The 25,400-nt window shown below is 43.2% G+C and overlaps 5 non-coding genes across 5 annotated transcripts; 3 read left to right on the top strand and 2 right to left on the bottom strand.

Annotated features, from left to right (window-relative positions):
* Positions 1–3,272: 3,272 nt before the first annotated feature.
* Positions 3,273–3,387, top strand: LOC148642332 (U5 spliceosomal RNA). Its single transcript, XR_015929270.1, has one exon. It is a non-coding gene; the product is annotated as a U5 spliceosomal RNA (small nuclear RNA).
* Positions 3,388–6,502: 3,115 nt separating this feature from the next.
* trnas-cga (transfer RNA serine (anticodon CGA)) lies at positions 6,503–6,584 on the top strand. The gene has a single exon. It is a non-coding gene; the product is annotated as a tRNA-Ser (tRNA).
* A 2,651-nt stretch (positions 6,585–9,235) lies between these two features.
* Positions 9,236–9,317, top strand: trnas-gcu (transfer RNA serine (anticodon GCU)). The gene has a single exon. It is a non-coding gene; the product is annotated as a tRNA-Ser (tRNA).
* An 8,498-nt stretch (positions 9,318–17,815) lies between these two features.
* On the bottom strand, positions 17,816–17,888 carry trnar-ucg (transfer RNA arginine (anticodon UCG)). The gene has a single exon. It is a non-coding gene; the product is annotated as a tRNA-Arg (tRNA).
* Positions 17,889–22,997: 5,109 nt separating this feature from the next.
* trnar-ucu (transfer RNA arginine (anticodon UCU)) lies at positions 22,998–23,070 on the bottom strand. Its single transcript has one exon. It is a non-coding gene; the product is annotated as a tRNA-Arg (tRNA).
* Between the last annotated feature and the right edge of the window lie 2,330 nt (positions 23,071–25,400).

The raw sequence follows: 25,400 nt of genomic DNA, 5'->3' as shown, positions 1-25,400 counted from the left end.
TCTTAGTGTCCACGCCTAACAGGCTGAGGGGTCTCCAGTTCTTTATGTCATTCTTTGCTCCTTTCTTAAACAAGAGAGAGATAGTGCCTTCTCTTAAGGAGTCAGGCAGCAATTCTGTCTTATAGCTTCCCTCGAATAGGAGCAGTAGCGGATCCTGAAGCAGATCCCAAAAGGTGCAATAAAATTCTTTAGGGAGCCCGTCAGCACCCGGAGTTTTCCTCTTCTGTAAGCTCTCCATAGCCTGTCTCAGCTCTTCTATTGTCAAATCCCTCTCAAGTACTTCCCTATCTTCTTCACTCAAAACGTTTTCTAGCTTTGAGGTAAAAAAATGAATTTCTTCATCCTTTACCTCTGTAGAGCTGTACAGTCTTGAGTAGAAGGCCTTGGTGCAGGAGAGGATAGCACTCGGCTCTGTTCTCTCTCGTCCCTCCTCATCAACTACACTTTCCATGACAGACTTGGAGCCTACCACTTTCCTGAAAAAGAAGCGAGTACACTTCTCATTTTCTTCCAAGAACTGCACTCTGCTTCTTAACAGCACTCCTCGACTACTTTCTTCGGCTATGCTCCGGATGTCCTTTTTTAAAAGGGTGATATCCTCGAGCACAGCGAAGCCACTGTGCAGCATCGTGTAGAGACGCTGCAGCTGCCTCTGTTTCCTGGCTAGCACTCCTCTCCGTCTGGCAGCAGCCTTCCTTCCCTCAGCCATGAAAAAGGCCTTTGTCCTCATCTTCACCTCCTCCCACCACTCTCCTACTGACCCGTACAGACACTGCAAGGACAGCCACTGTGATAGTTTCTCCTTGTAGCAGGATACTACCCCCTCGTTCTCTAGCAGCTTAGTGTTGAGTTTCCAGAGGCCTGGGCCAAAGACAGTCCCGCCCTTGAGTTCCACTCTACACCCTAAAGCCTGATGATCTGAGAAGAAAACAGGCTGAAGAGTGACCCCAACAACTTTCACTCTCTCTGAGACAAAGCAATAGTCAATTCTGGAGCTGCTATTCCTCCCTGACCATTTATATCCTGCTGTTGTGGGATATATACATCTATATGTGTCTGAGAGTTTAAAGTCTTGAACTAAGTTTTGCAGGGCCAGTGAGCTGGAATCCAATTTTATCAGAGAGCTAGACTGCCTGTCTGTGTGCTCTAAGATACAATTAAAATCCCCTCCCACTATCACGTCTGTGCTACTTAACAATAGGGGAGAGAGTGCCTTGAGTAGCTCCACCCTTCCTCCCACGTCAGTAGGACAATACACATTGATTAGCCGCAGGTTAACGGTCCCCCATTCCACATCCACACAGCAACCTGCCATCTATGACCCTCTGAATACTTTTCAATTTGAAAGCCCATCCTTTGAAAAGAATGGCCACGGCAGAGGCTCTGTTGTTATTGTCCCCTGACCAAACAGAAGGCCCTTTATCCCACCTATCTTCAAAGCTTTTATACCTCTCTTGATAGGCTAAAGCACACTCCTGCAACATCAACACATCTCCCTCTCTCTGCTGGAGGTAATCAAAGACACACTGGCATTTAACTCTGTCATTGATACCTCTGGTGTTAAGAGAAATTATGTTTAGAGCCATATTACATAAGAAAGTGGAACCAGTCTTTACAAAACACATTTCTCTTCGGTCTCACCTGTTACCTTCTCTTTTTCTTTTTCTTCTTACCAATTTCCTGCCAGCCATCCTCTGAATGAGCCTTCATCAGGGTGGCAGCAGTAAAAGCGTTCACGGAGTCCATTTCAAGGAAGGGGGTAGAGGGAGGGGTGGAGGGGTTCCAGCTGTTCCCATCGCCATGCTCTCCTTCCTCCTCGCTCGGGGAGAAAACAGAGTCATTTTTCCTTTTCCTCAAGTCCAGCTCCTGGTAGCACTGAGGGGAAAGGGGTGCAGCCGATGCACCAGTCTCCTCTTCCCCCTCACCCACCAGCTATTGCAGATCCTCCGTGACGGACTGGATGGAGGAGAGGAGGGCATCTGTAGCACTTGCAGAGTCTGAGAAAAGCAGCTCCGCTGAATCCTGGGTATCGTCGCTGGACCCGCTCCACCGGTGGGGGCCCCACAATGGCCCTCGTTCTGAGGAGCAGGAGTGGGGGAGGGGTCCTCGCTGTTCTCTGGGGTTTTCAAACCCTCGTGCTTGTCTGGTGCAGTCTGCGGTTGTGGGAGCGTAGTGGATTTCTCTTCCACCGGCCCCGGAGCCACAGCAGGACTGATCCTGGCTGGAGGCTGAGACTCTTTGTTCAACAAGGGTTCTTTGTTTGACTTGTTGTTTGCTTTGGCTTTTCGGGCCGGTTTGGCTGAAACAAGCACTGCCTCATCCTTTCTCATTTTGAGTTTATTGGCGTAGGCTTGAGGGCAGTTCTTAAAAACGTGTCCTTCCGAGCCACATAAATTGCACTTTGGCAGCATTGAACAGTCAGAGGCTAAATGTCCCTGTTTGCCACAGGTCTTGCAGCATTTCACAGTGCAGGACGATGCCAGGTGTCCCACAGCACCACAGCGCCGACGCACCTTTGGTTGTCCCACATAAAAAACATAGCCATTGCAGGCGCCCAGCCGGATTGTAGAGGGCAGGTGCCTTAAGCCTCCATTTACATTGTCCGGTAGCAAGCGAACCTCGAATTTCCTTGCTCCTGTTTTTATACCGTCAACATCTCTAACCTCAGTTCCATGGTGGACTGTGCAGTACTGCTTAAGCCAGGTGTGAATGTCCTCCGTCTTTGCCATTTCCGAGAACATAACAACATGCACCGTTTTCCTCTCTCTCTGTGTCAGAGGCTGCAAGTTGATCTTCTCAAGGGCAGGAACTTTCCCTCTTTTTGCCTCAAACACATCCACACATTGTTCAAACAGAGAATAGGTAGCAAAAACAACCTCAAATGCTTTCTGACCTGGGAGAGCGAAGATGAAATCCAAGTGCCGAGGTTCAAAGCCAAGTTCCTTCTGTAACACTTTTCTGCCTAACTGCATACGATCCATGAAGAGGTCATCCAAAAGCTCAAAACGTACAGCATTCTTGCGGGATCCAAAGGTTGCCATCTCAAACTGCAAAACAAACACTGCTTCCAGAAAACAAGAAAACAATCCAACTACACCAACTACAGGCTGATCAAGGTATCTCCCCTGCCAGGTAAGCCGAGAGCCGCAGGCGATGAGCCCGGAGCTGAACGGGCCCCACTGGCTCGTTTGTAAGGCCAGGTGCATTGCCAACCACGACCGGCAGGGCAGAGGGCTTGAAGGCGGCCTGGGCTCCTGCAGCTGTCCAGCCACGCACTCTGGTTTCTCTTCATCTCGTACAAATCTTTTGCCTTTTACTAAAGATTTCCATGGAGAGGAGCATGAATGAGTTCCATACAATTTTTGTGCTACCCTGCCTTCGGGTGGGGCGCAGCTGGGCTGGTCAAAGAGAGAAAACAAAACCGCTCACAATCGCTCTTACAATGCAGTAAGTAGCACAGGCTACTTAGGGAGTAGGCTGATGTGTTTAAAAACAACCAGCACCAGGCAGGAGTCGAACCTCCAAACTCCTAATCCATAGTCAGACACATTATCCATTGCACCACTGACCCTGGTGTGACATTGCAGGACTGTAACCCAGAGAGCTTAGCACTGCAACTAGTAAAATATTACCCCCGGTCCATTCTTTTCCAAAAGTGAGAAACACCTGTTTTCTACATTTTGTCTGTTTTAAAATCATATCTCTTTAAACCAAACCAAGAGTTTGTCTTTTGCACTGATATTCTGATTCATTTCGATTTCCAAAGCATCATAAAATTGTCCCTTCCTCCAGACTCTACTTCTCTCTTGTAGTAGTACAGCAGACCTTTCCAGGTGAGCAGATCACAGAGTCCGAAATGAGCTTCCTCCATCAAGCAAAGTACCTGAACATGACTCTGTCATCATAAAAGCGCCCCTGTAATAAAGAAATTAAATCCGAAATCAAGAGGGCAGTTGCCTACTGAAGTTCAAGAAGTCATAAATTTTAACCTAGCAACACATTAAAGGCTGCATCTATACAAGTACGATTCTAGAAATGCTCACCAGATTACGTTTTAAGAAAGAACTGCGCCTCAGGTTCCGCCGAGATCTTAACTCGGATGGCAGGATTCAGAGTCTGGAGTGTGGAATGATGGCGCACGGAGGGTCCACATACTGTGGATCCCTCAGTGATCTTCCGCGTGTTCAAACCGCCAGCGTGTGACTCCCCTGTCCCCGTGACCTCATTGCTCTGCTCTCGCCTCTGTGCAGCTGTGCCCGACTCATGGTAAAGTGGAAAAAAATATGCCCTCAACGTGAGATTTACACTGGAGTGAGGATAGTTGTTACCTTCTTATCGTTGAAACGGATGTATGTGATATGGCGACTAGGTTCTTCTCCATTAGCAGGCTTAAGGTTAAAGAAAAAAACATTGCTGACTTCTTTTTTTTTTGCCAGCCGCGAGCGCTGATTAGCGAGGGTTGTATTTCATATTTTGCAAGTTGCATCCATTTTAAGAAAAACAAGTCGTTCAAGACAGGAAATGAATACTTGCATTTAATTAAGTCTAGACGTATGCGGTTGTCCATAATGACCAGTTCTGTTCGAGAACACAGAACAAAAAAAGGCACCACTGGGATTCAGACCCAGGATCTCTTGTTTACTAAACAGGCGCTTTAACCAACTAAGCCACGGCGCCCTGGGAGTGCTGTCTTTTTGCAGCCACTTGGACACAACACTCAAACACATCTGCATTCGGTGTGTGCTCCGCCTGCTCGCTGAGCAAGTTGCCACCTTTACATACAATAGCAACATCGACACCAAGAGAAAGGATGACAAATGGCTTTTATCTGGAACTTTTGATGTCCAAGGAGCTCAATGTGCTTTCTGTGTACAACAGGGCCACTGAACTCCACACTGGCCACTGAACCACAGTAGTGGCTTGCTGGCTTGACATCTCCCAAGGAAAATGTTGAAATCGCATGTGGAACAGGAAAATGACCCTCGAGTATGAGGGAAAAAAAAGAAAAAGATCAACTGGAGTGCGCCAACCCATGTCAGGACAGCCCAGTTTTGTTGACGAGGTGGCCGAGTGGTTAAGGCGATGGACTGCTAATCCATTGTGCTCTGTACACATGGGGTCGAGTCCCATCCTTGTCGCTCTCCTTGTCTGACACTTGTGCCCGTTCGGTGTTGGCCCTCCTGTTCTTTGCTCCGGTACTAGAGCCGTACATTTTCTAGCGGTGGCTGAACATGGTATAGTAGCCTAACGTCGGTATCGAGCAGTGACAGTAACAGTATTTACATGCCGGTGCTGCCAAGTGGCTCTGGGTTGATACCGCGTTTTCACTTACTTGCAACGCAAACGGAGAAAGCGATTTTTGACAGTCTCTCGAGAGACTGCACTAGGTGTTTAGGGATAGACTTTGTCAGTTCCCCCTGGGATGATGGCCTCTCAAATAGTTTGTGATTCCTCTAGACGTTTATACAGTAGAAGCCTGCTTCGTGGCTTAAATCCAAGCTAATGTAACGAGTTAGAGGTCTGATGCAGAACTGCGAATTCAATGAACGGGAACAGTACAGTACATTGCACTGTATGTGTGAGGAAAGCTGCCCCCTTCTGTCCTTGTCGACCGAACAGAGGACTGTAAAGGATACCGCCAAGAAACTTTAGGATGCTGGTTGGAATACAGCTCCAAAGAAGCCCCTTTGGGTGTTATGTCATCAAAAAGTAAGAACAGCGACTCTCCCTTTGATCAAATGCGCAACAGAGCTGTTTTCCGTGGAGCAGGTTTCAGACCCGTAGACCTGTTTTATTTGTAGGGCAGGGCGCATTCCCAAATGCAAATCTCCTGTTTTAGAAATGCTTTGGGCGGCGTGAAGTGAAAATAAGAAATGGACTCCAGATGCACATGGAAGCAATCAAGTGTTTCATCCGAGCTGTTTCAAAGACTGCTCAAGAGCTTTCCTTTCACAGAGGCACAACGATTAATGATGGGGGTGCACCCTTCAATGCGCCTTACGACTCTAGGGAGTGATTGAGACGATTCGTAGCGTGTGCTAATTTCCCTCTATTCCCCGTGTTGCAGTGGTAGGATGACGTAAATTCCTGCTTCGACACGTAATGGCATTATAATCAAGTGCAAGAGCTGAGGGCTTTAGTTTTGTTTCGTTTTCCATGGCGTTTGTAAGCACGCAAATCAAAGGCAATTCCTGTGTCTAACAGGAATGTAAATGCTTTTGAAAGTGCAGTGTGGTGCAGCTTGTAAAATCCTTATCCACATTTGTGGTTTGTTGCTGTTTTTTTTGTCTGCCAAAACTGCATTTTGACATCCGGACGGGGAGACTTTATCATTTGAACGTGAAGCCAGCCTTAAACCCTCTGAGGCGTGTCTGTCTGCCGGCACGTATTTTGTCAAAGGTATTTATTTTTTTTTAACGGAGAGCGACTTTGAAAAGGTTTCCGCAGCCACGTCGCACTCCGTGTTAGATTAAAGGAGGAATGCGGCGATGGCGAACTCGCTGTAGTCGTGGCCGAGTGGTTAAGGCGATGGACTCGAAATCCGTTGGGGACTCCCCGCGCAGGTTTGAATCCTGCCGACTATGGCGTCTGCCGCACGTCTCCTTATGCCTGCGCGGCAAAGGCGAAGTGCCGCTTCTCCTTTCCTGGTACTATAAAAACGCTAAATCGCTTGGCCCCGCTGCCATGGAAATGAGTTCTTCAGATAACCACACATCTTGCGTTCGCACCTCTGGTGTTGTACTTATGCCTTTGAAAACCTAATGAATAAAACTGAAAGAACCGACACAATATATAGGTGCTCGTAAAGCACGCATTAAAGAACTGTTAACAGCAAGGGTTTCAGTGGGTTAACTGAGGAGAAGGCGTGATCGCTAATTGTTGACATTGTATTTGGTGTTAGAAACATTCTTACTGTGCATGACGTGGAACAAATGTAGCCACAGAAATTGCATCACGCTTTCATGTATGCTATTGCAGACACCAACGTTGCCTAGATAGAAAACCGAAATAGCCGTGGGTTTGCTTGCTGGTCTGAAGGATCTCTCTTCGAATCTCTATCATTTGTCAATGGAAGTAAAAGGCGCTGCAATCTCATACGTTCAGAATTAAACCCGCAGCTGTTGTTCGACTTTATTTCTTGACTAATTACAACTTAGTGTCGCAAGAGCAGTTACATAAACTTGTCTGGTATATTTGAACACAAATGCCGTTCTTCAATTAAAACTAACAGTACATTGTCAGGGACATTCAGTTCTATACAAACAAGAGACAGACAAGGGAATATTTCTACCTTTCATGTGGACTACGTGTTGACTTAATGATCGGAATAATTGAAAAGTTCGGGTTCATAGCCGATGCAGTGCGTGCTAATTAGAACAACAGCAACGCTGAGCTCTTAGCACCGTACTGAGCCCAGGTGATTTCCTAAAGCTGTCAGGTGCAGTTCATTTACATGAAGGAAATCTCTTACTGAGTACGATTACAATGCAGTAAGTAGCACAGACTACTTAGGGGAGTAGCCCGATGCGTTTAAAAACGACCCGAGCCAGGCAGGAGTCAAACTTACAATCTCCTGATTCGTAGTCAAACGCGTTATCTATTGCGCCACTGGCCGTCGTGTGACATTGCAGGACTGCAACCCGGTGAGCTCAGCACTGCAACTAGTAAACTATTACCCCCGGTCCATTCTTTTCCAAAAGTGAGAAACACCTGTTTTCTACATTTTGTCTGTTTTAAAACCATATTTCTTTAAACCAAACCAAGAGTTTGTCTTTTGCACTGATATTCTGATTCATTTCGATTTCAAAGAAAAAAAAACCTACCTTCCAAAGCATTATAAAATTGTCCCTTCTTCCAGACTCTACTTCTCTCTTTTAGTAGTACAGCAGACCTTTCCAGGTGAGCAGATCACAGAGTCCGAAATGAGCTTCCTCCATCAAGCAAAGTACCTGAACATGACTCTGTCTTCATAAAAGCGCCCCTGTAATAAAGAAATTGAATCTGAAATCAAGAGGGCAGTTACCTACTGAAATACAAGAAGTCATCAATTTTAACCTAGCAACACATTAAAGGCTGCATCTATACAAGTACGATTCTAGAAATGCTCACCAGATTACGTTTTAAGAAGGAACTGCGCCTCAGGTTCCGCCGAGATCTTAACTCGGATGGCAGGATTCAGAGTCCGGAGTGCGGACTGATGGCGCACGGAGGGTCCATATACTGTGGATCCCTCAGTGATCTTCCGCGTATTCAAACCGCCAGCATGTGACTCCCCTGTCCCCGTGACCTCATTGCTCTGCTCTCTCCTCTGTGCAGCTGAGCCCGATTCACGGTAAAGTGAAAAAAAAGATGCCCTCAACGTGAGATTTACTCTGGAGCAAGGATAGATGTTACCTTTTTATCATTGAACAGGATGTATGTGATGTGGCGACTAGGTTCAATTTTGTATCCTCTTTAAAAGATTAAGAACTGGGGTGAGCGTGATTTACCACCCTTTCAGCTAAGAACCCGACGTGCGCACCGTTTAAGCTGCATAGACTCGGTTGTTTAACTCTTCTCCATTAGCAGGGTTAAGGTTAAAGAAAAAAAACATTGCTGACTTCTTTTTTTTTTTGCCAGCCGCTAGCACTGATTAGCAAGGTTTGTATTTCATGTTTTGCAAGTTGCATCCATTTTAAGAAAAACAAGTCGTGTTAAAGACAGGAAATGAATACTTGCATTTAATTAGGTCTAGCTGTAGGCGGTTGTCCATAATGACCAGTTCTGTTCGAGAACACAGAACAAAAAAAGCACTGCTGGGATTCGTACCCAGGATCTCCTGTTTACTAGACAGGCGCTTTAACCAACTAAGCCACGGCGCCCTGGGAGTGCTGTCGTTTTGCAGCCACTTGGACACACCACTCAGACACATCTGCATTCGGTGTGTGCTCCGCCTGTTCGCTGAGCAAGTTGCCACCTTTACATACAATAGCAACATCGACACCAAGAGAAAGGATGACAAATGGCTTTTATCTGGAACTTTTCATGTCCAAGGAGCTCAATGTGCATTCTGTGTACAACAGGGCCACTGAACTCCACAATGGCCACTGAACCAGTGGCTTGCTGGCTTGACATCTCCCAAGGAAAATGTTGAAATCGCATGTGGAACAGGAAAATGACCCTCGAGTACGAGGGAAAAAAAAGAAAAAGATCATCTGGAGCGCTGCAACCCATGTCTGGACAGCCCAGTTTCCTAGACGAGGTGGCCGAGTGGTTAAGGCGATGGACTGCTAATCCATTGTACTCTGCACGCATGGGTTCGAGTCCCATTCTCGTCACTCTCCATGTGTGCCCGTGTGCCCGTGTGCCTTTGGCCCTCCTGTTGTTTGCTCCAGTACTAGAGCCGTACATTTCCTAGCGGTGGCTGAACATGGTATAGTAGGCTAACGTCAGTATCGAGCAGTGACAGTAACAGTATTTACGTGCCGCTGCTGCCAAGTGGCTCTGGTTTGAGACCGCGTTTTCACTTACTTGCAACGCAAACGGAGAAAGCGATTTTTGACAGTCTCTCGAGAGATTGCGCTAGGTGTTTAGGGATAGACTTTGTCAGTTCCCCTGGGATGATGGCCTCTCAAATAGTTTGTGATTTCTCTAGACGTTTATAGACTAGAAGCCTGCTTCATGGCTTAAATCCAAGCTAAGGAAACGAGTTAGAGGTCTGATGCAGAACTGCGAATTCAATGAACGGGAACACTACAGTACATTGCACTGTGTGTGTGAGGAAAGCTGCCCCCTTCTGTCCCTTGTCGACCGAACAGAGGACTGTAAAGGATACCGCCAAGAAACTTTAGGATGCTGGTTGGAATCCAGCTCCAAAGAAGCCCCTTTGGGTGTTATGTCATCAAAAAGTAAGAACAGCGAATCTCCCTTTGATCAAAAGCGCAACAGAACTGTTTTCCGTGGAGCAGGTTTCAGACCCGTAGACCTGTTTTATTCGTAGGGCAGGGCGCATTCCCAAACACGAATCTCCTGTTTTAGAAATGCTTTGGGCGGCGTGAAGTGAAAATAAGAAATGGGCTCCAGATGCACATGGAAGCAATCAAGTGTTTCATCCGAGCTGTTTCAAAGACTGCTCAAGAGCTTTCCTTTCACAGAGGCGCAACGATTAATGATCGGTGTGCACCCTTCAATGCGCCTTACGACTCTAGGGAGTGATTGAGACATACGTAGCGTGTGCTCATTTCCCTCTATTCCCCGTATTGCAGTGGTAGGATGACATAAATTCCTGCTTCGACACGTAACGGCATTATAATCAAGTGCAGGAGCTGAGGGCTTTAGTTTTGTTTCGTTTTCCATGGCGTTCGTAAGCGCGCAAATCAAAGGCAATTCCTGCGTCTAACAGGAATGTAAATGCTTTGGAAAGTGCAGTGTGGTGCAGCTTGTAAAATCCTTGTCCACATTTGTGGTTTGTTGATGTTTTTTCTGTCTGCCAAAGTTCCATTTTGACATCCGGACGGGGAGACTTTATCATTTGAACGTGAAGCCAGCCTTAAACCCTCTGAGGCATGTCTGTCTGCCGGCACGTATTTTGTCAAAGGTATTTATTTTTTTTTTAACGGAGAGCGACTTTGAAAAAGTTTCTGCAGCCACCTCGCACTCTGTGTTAGATTATAGGAGGAATGCGGCGGGGGTGAGCTTGCTGTAGTCGTGGCCGTGTGTTTAAGGCGATGGACTTGAAATCCGTTGCGAACTCCCTGCACAGGTTTGAATCCTGCCGACTATGGCGTCTGCCACACGTATCCTTGTGCCTCCCCGGCAAAGGCGAAGTGCCGCTTCTCCATTCCTGGTACTATAAATACGCTGAATCACTTGGCCCTGCTGCCATGGAAATGAGTTCTTCAGATAACCACACATCTTACGTTCGCGCCTCTGGTGCTCTACTTATGCCTTTGAAAACCTAATGAATAAAGCTGAAAGAACTGACACATTATGTAGGTGTTCTTAAAGCACGCAGTAAAGAACTGTTAACAGCAAGGGTTTCAGTGGGTTAACTGAGGAGAAGGCGTGATCGCTAATTGTTGACTTTTTATTTGGTGTTAGAAACACTCTTACTGTGCATGACGTGCAACAAATGTAGCCACAGAAATTGCATCACGCTTTCATGTATGCTATTGCAGACACCAACGTTGCCTAGATAGAAAACCGAAATAGCCGTGGGTTTGCTTGCTGGTCTGAAGGATCTCTCTTCGAATTGCTATCATTTGTCAATGGAAGTAAAAGGCGCTGCACAGAGAGGACCACTGTCGTGAGGCCGGTTAGCTCAGTTGGTTAGAGCATGGTGCTAATAACGTCAAAGTCGTGGGTTCGAGCCCCTTACTGGCCAGGTCCTTTTCTCCTCTCTTACCAAAGCTGTTAGGTTCCTTTCCGTGGTGAGATGGGTTGTCATGCAACGCTGCCACATAGTGCCGACAGACAATTAAATGACAAAAATGAAGAGAGTTAAAGCAGCTGGAGAGGTTCTCTTACAACTTTTGAGCTGACACAGTTTTGGAAAATGTTTCCTTCACGCTGCACTGTACCATATAGGCAGCCAAGTGTCTCCAAAACAAAACAGAATTGACAGTCATATAATGTCCATTAACCCCGGTTTTAAACGCAGCATCATGTCTGCCATCATAAGAATATGAGTCCAATATTTTAGAATATAGTCAGAATGAATTCTAACCTTACCTGTGGTGTCTTTGATCCCTTTTGCTCAATGCATGGTGTACGTACTGCATACATGTGTCTTGAGAATGAGGAATGGGCCCCTGAGACAGTCATTTGCCTGTTTCACAAATGATCGTATATTACTAGAGATTCTGTTTGGGATTCAGATGTGCATTCAGACAGCAATCCCTTTCAAGAAATGATACGTTCTGGATGAGGTCAAAGGTGCTGGAACACTGTATTTAGGATGTGTTTGCAGTGATTGTGTGTCTCCTGCTTCAACGCAGTGATATATTGATGTGCTCCTGTAATTTATTGGTACAAGCCCAGGGCAGTAAGCAGTCTGAGGATTTATTTCCAGACGGCATAGAACAGTGAAGCAGTGAAGTAGTGCAACACACTGGATCATTATATTATTAGAATCTATTCTACTTAAATTATTACATTATACACAACTTGAGTTCATTTTAAAAATTAAAAGGTAATGAAAGGAATGCATTTTCATGAGAAAGATAATACCGATTTTTCATGTGATAATCTTCCTTATATCATGTCGTGCATCATTTGGACACTTTGTGGGCTTGAAATACAAAGAAAATCATGTTCTATGGTACAAGACAAATACAAAACTTAAGTTTTTATTTTAATTAGATTTGTTTATTAAGCATAAGCAATCATTTATTACATTAATATATGTGAAAATGACATTTTAGCACCATAATATTACATACAGGTCTCTAGCTTCAACACAGTGATATATGCTCAGTGATTTATTGGTACATGCCCAGGGCAATAATCAGAATTAGTATTTATTTCCATACGGGCTACAGGTAGTGTTGTGAAATACTTCAACACACTGGATCGCAGATTTAGACCCCCTGCACTCTTACTCCTTAAAAACCAAAGAAATGAAGATATGTAGCAATCACATTGTAACAGGGGTGACAGTGACTTAATGCTTATACTAGTGGACTTCTGGTACCTTTAGGGTACGGTGTTCCCTGAAGGGCTCTCAAACCCCGCATTTCAGATGCCTAGCTGTATCGCTGATGTGTTGCACCTCAGAATCACTTTTAAACCTTACCTCTGGTATCTTTAATCCCTATTGCTCAACGCATGGTGAAAGTATTGCATAAATGTGTCTGAAAATGAGCAATGGGCACCTGAGAAACTCATTTGCCTGTTTCACAAATGATCATATTTGACTAGAGATTCTGTTTGGGATTCAGTTGTGCATTCTGACAGCAATCTCTTTCAAAAAATGATTTTACCTTATCGCAGCTTTGCCCTTCTTGCCTCTTTGGACAATATCTCCATCTTGTGGTCGTTGTTGGTAATGTCTAGACAATATCTCCATCTTGTGGTCGTTGTTGGTAATGTTTTCTTATGCCCTTTTTTATTTCAATTCTCTATTAGTTGATTCTAGAATCTCTACAATAGAGTTGAAAACATCAGTTTTATAGCAGACAATATGACATTATTTATAGTCCAATTAGAAATTTATTACCCTGTTTTTAACATAATAACAAATTAAAATTGATTAAAACTAAGTTTGGAACACCAGGGAACATAAAAAATGATTTTTAGGAAAACCATGAGGTTCTCTGTGTCCGATGCCTGAAAGGGGAGAAAGCTAGAATCCTTTGATTTTTCAAAATTTGAAAATAAACATTATATAACAACAGCTTTCATTCCTAGGAGTGAAAAACAACCATTTTTGAAGACATATTAGTTTCTAAAACACTACAATAAAGTTAAAAACATCCATTTTATATCACATTATTTTTTGTGAAATAATTAAATTGGCTTATTTCTCTCGCATTAAATTGGCTACAAATGCAAGAATTCAACCAGATATTCTTGTAAAATGTATAGTGTTGCATTGCAGTTAGTTAATGTAGTTAGTCCATAGTCAGCAATCTAAACTTTATTGGTAAGCTTTAATGATTGATGTTGTACCAGTAACCTTTAGAAATACTATAGTACTTCACAAATGCTTTGTGTGTTTGGAAATCTTTTGAGTAAAAGCCTTATAAAAATAGGTTTAGTTTTTACAGGATATCACAAAGAAGTAGGATGGTATAATTCTTATAATTGCTTAGTGATTGTATTTGGAAGATTATGCACTAAACAGACTTCAGGGATGCCAGTGGATCATTGTGCTATTTGGAATTATTCCAAAAATCAAGTGACCTATTTGCTGAAGTATTTTTAGTATTATTTATTTAGTATTAATAAAGAATAGATTTATTAAAGTCATGCGATGTGCAAGCGGGATATGTAAAATAATTGAAAATAAAGTTTTTTATTATTGTTATAGAGAAACATGATCAGATTTTCCCTGGTTCAGAAAAAAGACTATTAAAATCTGTAATCTTTCCACTTGTATGTCATCAGACATTAACGAGTACAACCCCCCTCTCTGCCGGAGTGCTGGCTGTGACGAATTAAACCAATTTCACAGGTATTTTCAAAGTAGGAAGTACAGTGTTAACTAGTAGATGGCCTCCTCAATGAAATCGCTTCAACATGCTAATGCGTTGGTGTAACAGTCCGGGCGTGGCAAGCTTCCAATGTCAACTCGACTCGATTGGAAGACAATGAACGTATTTTAGCCCTAAATGAATTAATAGCAAACATGGTTTACATAAAAGACATTTTTCCAAGAAAGTTCATAATAATACGATCTATAGTTGAAATCTGAGCCTAAATATAAAGAAAAAACCATTTTCAGAGAGCAATCACGCTGTGTTTATGTAGAAAAAGCGATTAGGTTTATGAGCAATCTAATTACCTATTCGCTTAAAACGCTATATAAAATAAAGTTTATTTAAAGATGAATGATAAGTGTCGCAGTTTAAATAATTTTCATAGTAGGGCTAGGATAGATTCCAAGTGCATTTTTGCAATTTACGTTGCATTGTCCAATGTGATGTTGTAATACAGTTTAGAATACAGTAAGTCTAAACTGTATCAGCTTTATTTATGGGTTGCAATTTAGAAAAAGTCAAAAACCGCACTCAAAATGCAATTTAGAGCTTTCTGGCAAGAGGAGACACCCAAATTATAATGTAACATGCCACTGTTTGTGCATGAACAAAGTTATACTGCAATTTTCCTTAGATACGCGATTAAAAAAAATATTTTTTTTGAATCCCCGGCCGAACACATTCCATAAGAATCAGCGCTTTTATACAGTATATCGCCTTTAAACACATATATTTAAACACGCGTTTACGATTTAAATCAAAACGCAATTCAAATCAATATAAATGTTTATTTTGTAACGCATAGGTGACTATTCATTGTTATTAAAAAGACGTAAATTCGATCATGTTGTGATATTTAGAAATATAAATTTGTTTTGATGCGAGTGAGGTTTTATTTAATCTCTGACCAAGGGAAATGTTTCATTTTTTCAAAGAAATGTTTGTTAAAAATTAAAGTCATAGTTCCATGAGATTCAACCACAGACCATGTGACATAGGAGTCAGGAACCTAACCCACAGCACCACCAGCGCAGACACATGCTGAGGGCTGAAAAAGCACTACAGAAACATTATCGACTATAAAATAATGTAATTAGGCACAGAAGAAGTTTACAGCACAGTACAATAATAAATGCTGACCATGACTTTAGAAGCATAAATTACCTTACACTCAATTTAAACACAAGCTGTCTTTAGCCCTCTAAGCTGGTTCATACAGAAATGTAGAGAACCAGGCTCCGAAAAACACAGCTTCATTAGCGAATACATATGCAGAACAACTAGAGAAGATGTTTTACAGAGGATGGATTTTTAGAAACATCCCATCAGTGACATCACTGAAGTCAACTCCTAGGTAACTGTCGTGTGGATAGTTTCACAAGAATCAGACAAAGGTTTAAGCATCGCTTATTTTAGATAAAACTGCAAAAAAACAACAACAACCCATAATGTACTTCTTTGCGGCTCTGTTTGCCCAAATCATATATTCACAACGTGAAATTAGAAAATAATATTACGTAACCAAAAACCGCAATATGGAAACAGAACCTGTGTAATTGTTGACAGATGATGTACTCGTAACATTTTTACAAGACGAACTACAACATTTAAAAAATGACTTGTATGTACTTGATATCTCTAATCAATCCACTGCACTGCATTAAAACAAAACGAAAACTAAAACGCCCTGGGCATACCGTTTCGCGCTTCTTATCAGTTGCTCAAAAGCAATTTGACCGTATGAAATGCATAATATAAACCTAGAAACATATACGTGAGGAGTATTTACGTAGTATCGGTGTCAAGACATACCTCTCAAATACTGTAAATCAAGTTAAAAATATCTCAAGACCGATTCTGGTCATAATGAAACCATGTTTCGTGTATGTTTTCTTTAAAGTACCGAGACCAGCCATATACTGTATGTTTATGTTCCAAAATTAATATCGTTTATGGCCTTCACACGTGTTCCAGTATGCTCCTATTCTTTTTATGCTCAGGCACTAAGATTTCCCTTCAGTGGTAAAATTCCATATAAATATTCAATACTTAAACGGGCACAGTTAAGACATTAAATATACATATACATATACATATACAAACTGTATACAGTACAGTTTGCATACGGTAATATGTTTATGTTCCTAAATCAACCTCTTTTATGAGCATGTGAAAGGCATGGTGAATCGATTCTCAAAAATTACTGTACTTTGCATGATTGGAAAAAAATGCGTGATTGCGAAATGCTGTGGTGTTACTTTTACAAAGACGGGCAATGAAAAAATAATGTGGACCAGGGCAATACTTTGAGTTTACAGCTTGTCCAAGTTCATTTATTATTAATACTATTAGTAATATCTTCATTAAAGACTTTGATGGCTACAGCTCAAACATGAGAAGTTGAGCTTTATTAGCTCCACCTTGCGGAAATTCCGGATACTATTATTTTGCTAGCGGTATTTACCGGTAACTCGCGGTATTTACCGGTAACTTGTGGTAGACTGCGTACAGCGTACGCCCGCGCATTTTGAATGGCTGCATCTGTAGCAATCATATTGTAGCAGACACTCAATTGCCTGTTTCACAAATGATCATATTTTACTAGAGATTCTGTTTGGGATACGGATGTGCATTCTGACAGCAATCTCTTACAAAAAATGATTTTACCTTATCGCGGCTTTGCCCTTCTTGCCTCTTTGGACAATATCTCCATCTTGTGGTCGTTGTTGGTAATGTCTTCTTATAGATAGATACTTTATTGATCCCGTGAGGGAAATTGCAGTGCAACAGCAGCTTAACACACACAACACAGCCACAGTGTAACAATTATATAATAATAGTACAATACTGTATATATACTGTATATATATATGAAACAGAAATAGAAACAGAAACAGGAATCGCTTACTACCTGGAGAATCTCTGTAGGAATATCTAGCATTTATCAATGGAAATAAAAGCTGCTTTAATACAGTGCATGTTCAAACTCAAACCCTCAGCTGCTGTTCTTGTTTGTTTTGGGACAAATTGCAACTGAGCATCGCATGAGCCGTTACGTACCCTTATCTGTTAGGGAATTTCAAGGGAGGAGTTAGGTCAGAATGGGTAGGCTGCAAAACAACAAGTAAAGATTTATTCCGAGATGAAACGTTGTGGCGGTTTTCTTATCTTTTCAACATGGACTAAACTTTTACGTGTTCCTTATATGCTATATATGTATATATTAGCACCAATGTCGTTCTTAAAAACTAACATGAAATTGTCAGGGACATTCACCTATATACAAAGACGAGACAGACAAAGTAATAATTCTATATTAACGTGGCCTACATATTGACGCAATGATCGAACTAACTGACGTGTTCTGATTCAGATCCCCTGCAGTTCATGCCAATTAGAACAATAGCAATGCTGAGTCCTCCCCACCCTACTGAGCACAAATTCAGCTGCTCTCCAGTTCTGTTCTGCATGTTTTTTTATTGCAATTGAGCTCGGAGCTGGAGATGATCTCCATACAGTTCTGTGTTAACTAGCCCGCACTTGCGTGCTAATTTACGGGTTGTGGCAGATGCTTTTCTATAGTTCATATACATGACGGCAACCTGTTACCGAGGAACCTGAGAGGTTTAAAAGCCTCACGAACCAGGCAGGACTCGAACCTACAATCTTCTGATCCGAAGTCAGACGCGTAATCCATTACGCCACTGGCCCATAGAACATGTGTTTGCATTCCACCACAGAGAGCTCTACACTGCTACCAGTAGTACACTTCCCCATCTAAATTTTCACAGCAAGAAACTTGTGTTTCCTACTATTTTTATCAGGTTTAAAATATCATCTCCTTAAAACAGAAAAAGTGTTGGTGTGTCATGCTGAAATTCTGATTGATTTTGAATTCAAAGAAAAAAGGTTTTCTTCCAAAACACCGTGAAATTGTCACATCTTGCAGACAATAGGTGTATTCCATGTTGAAAAGAGAAGAAAGAAAACCATGGAGCCTTTTACAGGTGTGAGGCTTCTTCAGGTGTGAGAAGACCTCACGGCCGAAACGCTGTGTTTCCGTTCTTCTCTTTTCAGCATGCAATAAACCTATTACTTGTTCCTTTGCAGCCGAGGCATGCTGACGTAGCTACCCAGCTGAACATCTTGCAGACTCTACAGTACTTCTCTCCTGTAGAAGTAAAGCAGGGCTTGCTGGGTGAGCTTTTGCTCCGGTAAATTAGGTCACGTGTCATGTTAAATCACTTCTTCTAAACACAACATTTGCTGGTGCTAGCTTTCCCCATGAAAAGAGACATTTCCCTTACAGTACATGACATATCGTTTTTATTCTATCAATAAGTATAGAAATTAAACAAAAGAAAAAATGGTGTCGCCAAAGAATGCACAGCTCTGTCGCCTTGGGGAGGTGTCAAGGGCATTGAGCTCCTTGGACATGAGAAGTGCCCGATAAATGCCATTTCTCATCATTTCTCTTGGCGTCAGTTCTGCTATTAAATGGGACGGAGGCAACGGGCTCAGAGAGCAGATTAAGTGCACACCGAACGCAGATGTGTCCAAGTGTCTGTAAAAGCACGGTGCTCTGCTGGCGCTGTTCCCTAGTGGCTTAAAGTGCCTGCCTAGTAAGCAGGCGATCCTGGGTCTGAATACCAGCGGTGCCTCTCTCCGTGTCTTGTTGTGCCGCATATCTCATTTCAGACAAACATGTACAGCTTGGTTCAGTTTAATGCAAGAATTCATTTCCTTTCTGGAATAACTTGTTTTTGAAGAAATCCATACAGCTTGTGAAAGATGAAATCCATTTCTTGGTTGTCAGTGGAAAAAGATTGCCGGCTGCAAGAAGTGCAAGTGATTGTTTTCTTTGACCATAAACCTGCAAATGTAGGGCGCACAAAAGACTGTCAGACTCTGTGGTGCTGAAAAGTTGGTGGTTCAAGCCCCTCCAGTATGCGTGTCTCAGTTTTTCCAATGTAAACATCATCACCATTGCTAAAGAAGATGGCGCAGAAGGCTCCACAGCCAAAACGTTGTGCTTCTTTTCTTCTCTTTTCAGCATGGAGTAAACCTTTGCTTTATCCTTTGCAGCCTAAGCATGCTGACGCAGCTACCTTTCTCTTAACACGCCTCAATCATTATTCACCAAAACGATCAGCAGAATAAGTCGCCTTTGTGGTGATGTCACTCCTCTGCTTCACAAATGTCCTTAGTGACGGGCCATTTCTTTCTGCCATTTTTCCGGAGCGGTTATTGATTGCTCCATCATTTCCCTCTTACTTTCCATCACTAGATTGAAAAAAAAAACAGAAACAGGCTGACAGGACGACAATCAAATTGCAAAAACTCATCAAAGCACTCGATAGAGTATTTGAATCCACAAGTAGCTACGAGCAACTTTGTCCTGGCTTGCATGAAAGTCGGAAAATGTCAAAAAGAAAAAGATGGTGGCTTTTTCATATTCGTTCTTTTATTTTTAGTTCGTTGCTTCTTCTGTCCATTGTCCTCCTGCCTGGCTCTTAACCTGTGACTGTTTGAACGCACACAGTAGACTTTCATGCAGGGGATTTGTCCTGAGCCTCTGTGAAAGACCCACCCACCCCCATAAATAACTGCTCTAGAAACACATGAATGCAAAACTAAACCACAGCTTAAAGAGGAGCTTGTCATGACCGCCAGGCAGTTAAGACCAACTCTTAAGCAATCTAAACAGCACCAGCAGCGGGTGATTATTAACAAACGCCGCCGCATGAGTTAACCCACCTGCACACACTCCACCGTGCGGTACGCAGTGCTATTTTTACCATCTTTACCTGCTTCCCGCTGGTATTGAGTCTACTCCTTGAGAGCTCTACCTGGCGTTTTTTCCATTACCTCGTTTATTCTGGATATTGGACTCCCCTTCTGCCTTTTCGACTTTGGACCTCGCCTCTCACCTCGGACTGTTTGCCACCAGTGTTCTCCCTGGATTACGACTTACCTTACGCCTCTTGACCAAGAAACAAAGCAAAGCAGAGCAAAACAAAATGAACAAACGAAAACCCTCACGTCCCGCACTTGCATATAACGCCGTTACGTGCCCAAGCGGTATTTTACGTCATCCTAGCACTGCACCCCGGGGCGTACGGTATATGGGAACGAGCACACGGCATGAATCGTCTCGAATCACTCCCTACAGCTGTAAGGCACCTTGAAGCATGCACCCCCAACATTCTTCTTTGCGCATCTGTGAAAGGTAAACTCTTGAGCAAACTCTGAACCAGCTCTAAGGAAACTAATCCGATTAGACGTTACTTTGACTCATCTTTTAAGGGACCCTTGTTAATTGGAGAAATCAATGATTTCGAATGAATTCTGTATGCGTTAAAAGACAGCTATACACAGAAAACATGCAGGACACTTCTCATGATGTTTCCCGAGCCGAAACACAGTGCGTTTTTCCAAGCCATCTGACAAAGCCCGCCCACTGAAAACTGCAGCAAATCGTGTAAAGACGTTCAACTTTGTAACTACTGCACGCACAGGAAGCAGAATAAATTCCTCTTTTCAAACTGTCAAAGGTTTGCTTTGCGAACACTGCAGGGCATCGCACAATCTCTTTTGAACGGGGACAAACGATTTCTTATGGGGCACAGTAAGTACAGACGTTTAAAAAGCTCCACTCATGCCGACGATGCAGCATGAAGAAGCGCAACCTAACGTTTGCATTCCTAGCAAATTCCTTTTATTTTTTGATAAATAAAGACAGTCTTGTTTAACAAACAACACACACAACATTTTACATTGTCAATTCAATTCAAATCAATGTATTTCTATATAGCGCCTTTCACAACAAGGTTGTCCCAAGGCACTTAACAATGCAAGTTGTTAAGAGCCTTGTGTCTAATATGCCGCCTAGGTAACGTGCTGTCTCTTTGAGGCAAATGTTTAAATCCTCTGAGTTAAGTGCTGAAGTTATAGTAGTCCTATCAGTATTGTTGCCTCCGATCAACAGATCCTCAGTTTTCTCAGAGTTGAGTAACAAAAAGTTTTCACACATCCAAGTATTTCCTTCCTTAATGCATTTAACTAAACTGATAATAGAAGAGTTGTCGTTTGGTGTAAACAAAATGTTTATTTGAGTGTCATCAGCATATGAATGAAAGTTCATATTATTTTTTCATATTATCCTACCTATCAGCAGCATGTAGAGAGAGAGAGCAATATTGGTCCCAGCACTGATCTTCTGGTACCCCAAATTGAACTGGTGACATTGATGAAGCAGTACAATTATTAGATATTTGAACATAATGAAAACGATGAGTAAAATGTGAAGTAAACCACTGAAGGACGGTTCCAGATAAGCCAACCTCAAACTCAAGCCTGTGTAACAAAACAGAGAGGTCAACCGTGTCAAAGGCAGCTCTAAGATCTAAAAGCACAAGCACTGTTGCATTCCCCGCATCAGTAGCTAAGAGAATATCATTTACGACTCTTGTTAATGCAGTTTCAGAAACCAGACTGAAATTTCTCAAGTATATTATTTGAATCCAGATACGATTGACGTTGGGCAACAACTATTCTCCCAAGACTTTTAGATTGAAATGGGACCTTTGAGACAGGCCTGTAGTTGTTAAGAACTTGTGGATCCAAATTTGACTTCTTAAGGAGCGGTCTAACAACCGCTACCTTAAATTGATCAGGTACAACGCCTGACGCAAGCGATGCATTCATCATACTAATTATAGGTCCTGCCAGTCCTTCGAGGGAATCTTTGACTAGCTGAGTGGGGATGGGATCTAGCGAACAGGTGGTTGACTTTGTCTTACGTCTGTGTCCATGAATCCACCATAAGAAGAAATCTGAACAGGAGTGGTGATCATGCGAGGTCACCATGGAGGAAACCACTGCTCTCCCCCCAAAAAAAAACACCACTGCCCCTCTCAAGTTTGTTAAAGACCACATGGATGTTCCACAGCAACTCCTGGAACAATGTTCTGTGGACAGACGTGACAAAAGTTGAACTTGTTGGTAAATGTGCACAGCGTTATGTTTTGAGATAACAAAACACTGCATACCAACTCCAAAACCTCATCCCACCTGGGAAGCATGGCGGAGGCTGTACGGCTTGCAATCATCGAGGGACCGATGAATTCCAAGATGTATCAGGAAATTCTACAGCAGAATGTCAGGGTGTCTGCCTGTGATCTAAAACTTGAAAGACGCTGGGTCATGCAGCATTACAAAAACAAAGGATTACATCAACAACAGAGTGGCTGAAACAGAAGAAATTCCGTATTTTGGGATGGCCAAGTAAGAGTCCTGACCCCAATCCCATTGAAGTGCTGTGGCGTGATCTGAAGCAGGTCGTTCAGCGCAAGACATCCCAAAAATATACATGAACTGAAACAGTTTTGCATAGAGGAATAGGCCAAAATACCTCCTAACCGCTGCTCAGGTCTGACCAGCCGCTACAGAAAGTGGGGGTTGAGGTTTTTGTCATAAAGGAGGTTCCACTAGCTCCTTAATATAAGGGTTCACGTACTTTTTCCATCAATGACCTTGATTGTTTAAACCATTTGGTCAATAAAGAAACAGCAATGTCAAATGTTGGGCGTGTGTTGTTTGTGAAATCAGACTCTCTTTATTAATTATTATGACTTAGATAAAGATAAGATCACATGTTAGGAGCCATTCATGCAGAAATCCACATCATTCCGAAGGGCTGTTTACAAAAGTTTTTCTCCCAACTGTATGTGAGAGAAAAGCAGAGACGCTCACTGAGTAAGGTGGGGTTGCAGCTTTGCAAATCACAAGGACATTTGTACGCTCAAAATGGGACAGGAGCACCCCAGATGGGACTCGAACCCACAATCCCTGGCTTAGAAGGCCAGTGCCTTATCCATTAGGCCACTGGGACACACTGGGTTGGGTCGATCACGCTGATGAAGAGCCAGTTTTTTTTTTTCCTTTGCTTTTTCAAAGGGATCCCCAAAATTAGGAAAGTTAGGCAGCAGAAGGTTTACTGTGACCTGAGAAGGACCGGCATCCAATCACGGTGGTGCACACACACACGCTCTCACTCATCTGAGCTACACGGCTACCAAGATGATCTCAGGTGCGCCGAGCTGGTACGGAACATATTGAACTGATTGACGGCGAATTGTTTCTCAGACAGGCTTTTCACCTCTGAGCTCCCTGACTGACAGTAATCCGCTAGGTAGTGAAACAGTCAGCTGCTTCTAAGCCTTAAACAGCTGCATCTCGGCGCTTCCACAGAGAGATGATTTGAAAGCCAAACATCGCCCATTGGGAACACCTTACTATCACTAGTTTAAGAGACTCTTAAGGTCTTGCAGAGGTGCCTGTCTAATAGCATGCGCTTTGCAAGCTATAGGTGTTTGGACTAAGGCAGAATGCCTGTTAACAAAATGTTTTTCTAAAGGGGCCTCGCACTCTTTTCCAAGCAATGGTCACCATCCCCACCGAGTGTCACAATGTAGTCATGTCATAGGACATCACCTGTTAGTCTCCATTTGTCTGCCACCAACACTTTAGGTTACGGGGTCACAACCGCACCCCGGAGACCAGAGGAGCCGTTGGCGTTCTGGCGGCGCAGATTGGGCTGAAGGTGGGGCGCTTGAATCTCGCTGTTGGAGGCCGTCTGAAACTGACCCAAGCCTTTCCCTTGAATTAAATGTAAATAAGAAATGAACCCCAGATGCACATGGAATCAATCACGTGTTTCCTTTGAGCCGTTTCAGAGACTGCTCCAGAGTTTACCTTGCACAGATGCGCAAAGATTAATGATGGGGGTGCACGCTTCCAGGCGTCTTACTACTGTAGGGAGTGATTGAGACAATTCGTAGCTTGTGCTCATTTCCCTCTATTCCCCGTGTTACAGTGGTAGGATGACGTAAATTCCTGCTTCGACACGTAACGGGACTATAATCAAGTGCAGGAGCTGAGGGCTTTAGTTTTGTTTCGTTTTCCATGGCGTTCGTAAGCGCGCAAATCAAAGGCAATTCCTGCGTCTAACACGAATGTAAATGCTTTTGAAAGTGCAGTGTGGTGCAGCTTGTAAAATCCTTGTCCACATTTTTGGTTTGTTGATGTTTTTTTCTGTCTGCCAAAGTTGCGTTTTGACATCCGGACTGGGGGACTTTATCATTTGAACGTGAAGCCAGCCTTAAACCCTCTGAGGCGTGTCTGTCTGCCGGCACGAATCTTGTGAAAGGTATTTTTTTTTTAACGGAGAGCAACTTTAAAAAGGTTTCCGCAGCCACCTCGCAGTCCGTGTTTGATTATAGGAGGAATACGGCGGCGGCGAGTTCGCATTTGTCGTGCTCGAGTGGTTAAGGCGATGGGCTCGAAATGCGTTGGGGCTTCCCCGCGCAGGTTCGAAACCTGCCGACTCCGGCGTCTGCCGCACGTCGCCTTGTGCCTGCACGGCAGAGGCGAAGTGCCGCTTCTCCTTTCCTGGTACTATAACAACGCGAAATCGCTTGGACCCGCTGCCATTGAAATCAATTCTTCAGATAACCACACATTTTGCGTTCGCACCTCTGGTGCTCTACTTATACCTTTGAAAACCTAATGAATAAAGCTGAAAGAACCGACACGATATGTAGGTGCTGGTAAAGCACGCAGTAAAGAACTGTTAACAGCAAGGGTTTCAGTGGGTTAACTGAGGAGAAGGCGTGATCGCTAATTGTTGACTTTTTATTTGGTGTTAGAAACACTCTTACTGTGCATGACGTGCAACAAATGTAGCCACAGAAATTGCATCACGCTTTCATGTATGCTATTGCAGACACCAACGTTGCCTAGATAGAAAACCGAAATAGCCGTGGGTTTGCTTGCTGGTCTGAAGGATCTCTCTTCGAATCTCTATCATTTGTCAATGGAAGTAAAAGGCGCTGCAATCTCATACGTTCAGAATCAAACCCGCAGCTGTTGTTCGACTTTATTTCTTGACTAATTACAACTGAGTGTCGCATGAGCAGTTACATAAACTTGTCTGGTATATTTGAACACAAATGCCGTTCTTCAATTAAAACTAACAGAACATTGTCAGGGACATTCAGTTCTATACAAACAAGAGACAGACAAGAGAATATTTCTACCGTTCATGTGGACTACGTGTTGACTTACTGATCGGAATAATTGAAAGGTTCGGGCTCATAGCCGATGCAGTGCGTGCTAATTAGAACAGCAACGCTGAGCTCTCAGCACCGTACTGAGCCCAGG

This window comes from Lepisosteus platostomus, chromosome 22, assembly GCF_059453375.1.
Source record: "Lepisosteus platostomus isolate fLepPlt1 chromosome 22, fLepPlt1.hap1, whole genome shotgun sequence".
Lineage (NCBI taxonomy): Eukaryota > Metazoa > Chordata > Actinopteri > Semionotiformes > Lepisosteidae > Lepisosteus > Lepisosteus platostomus.
The sequence above is the reverse complement of the archived record's forward strand: the minus strand, read 5'-3'. Positions and strand labels throughout refer to the sequence as shown.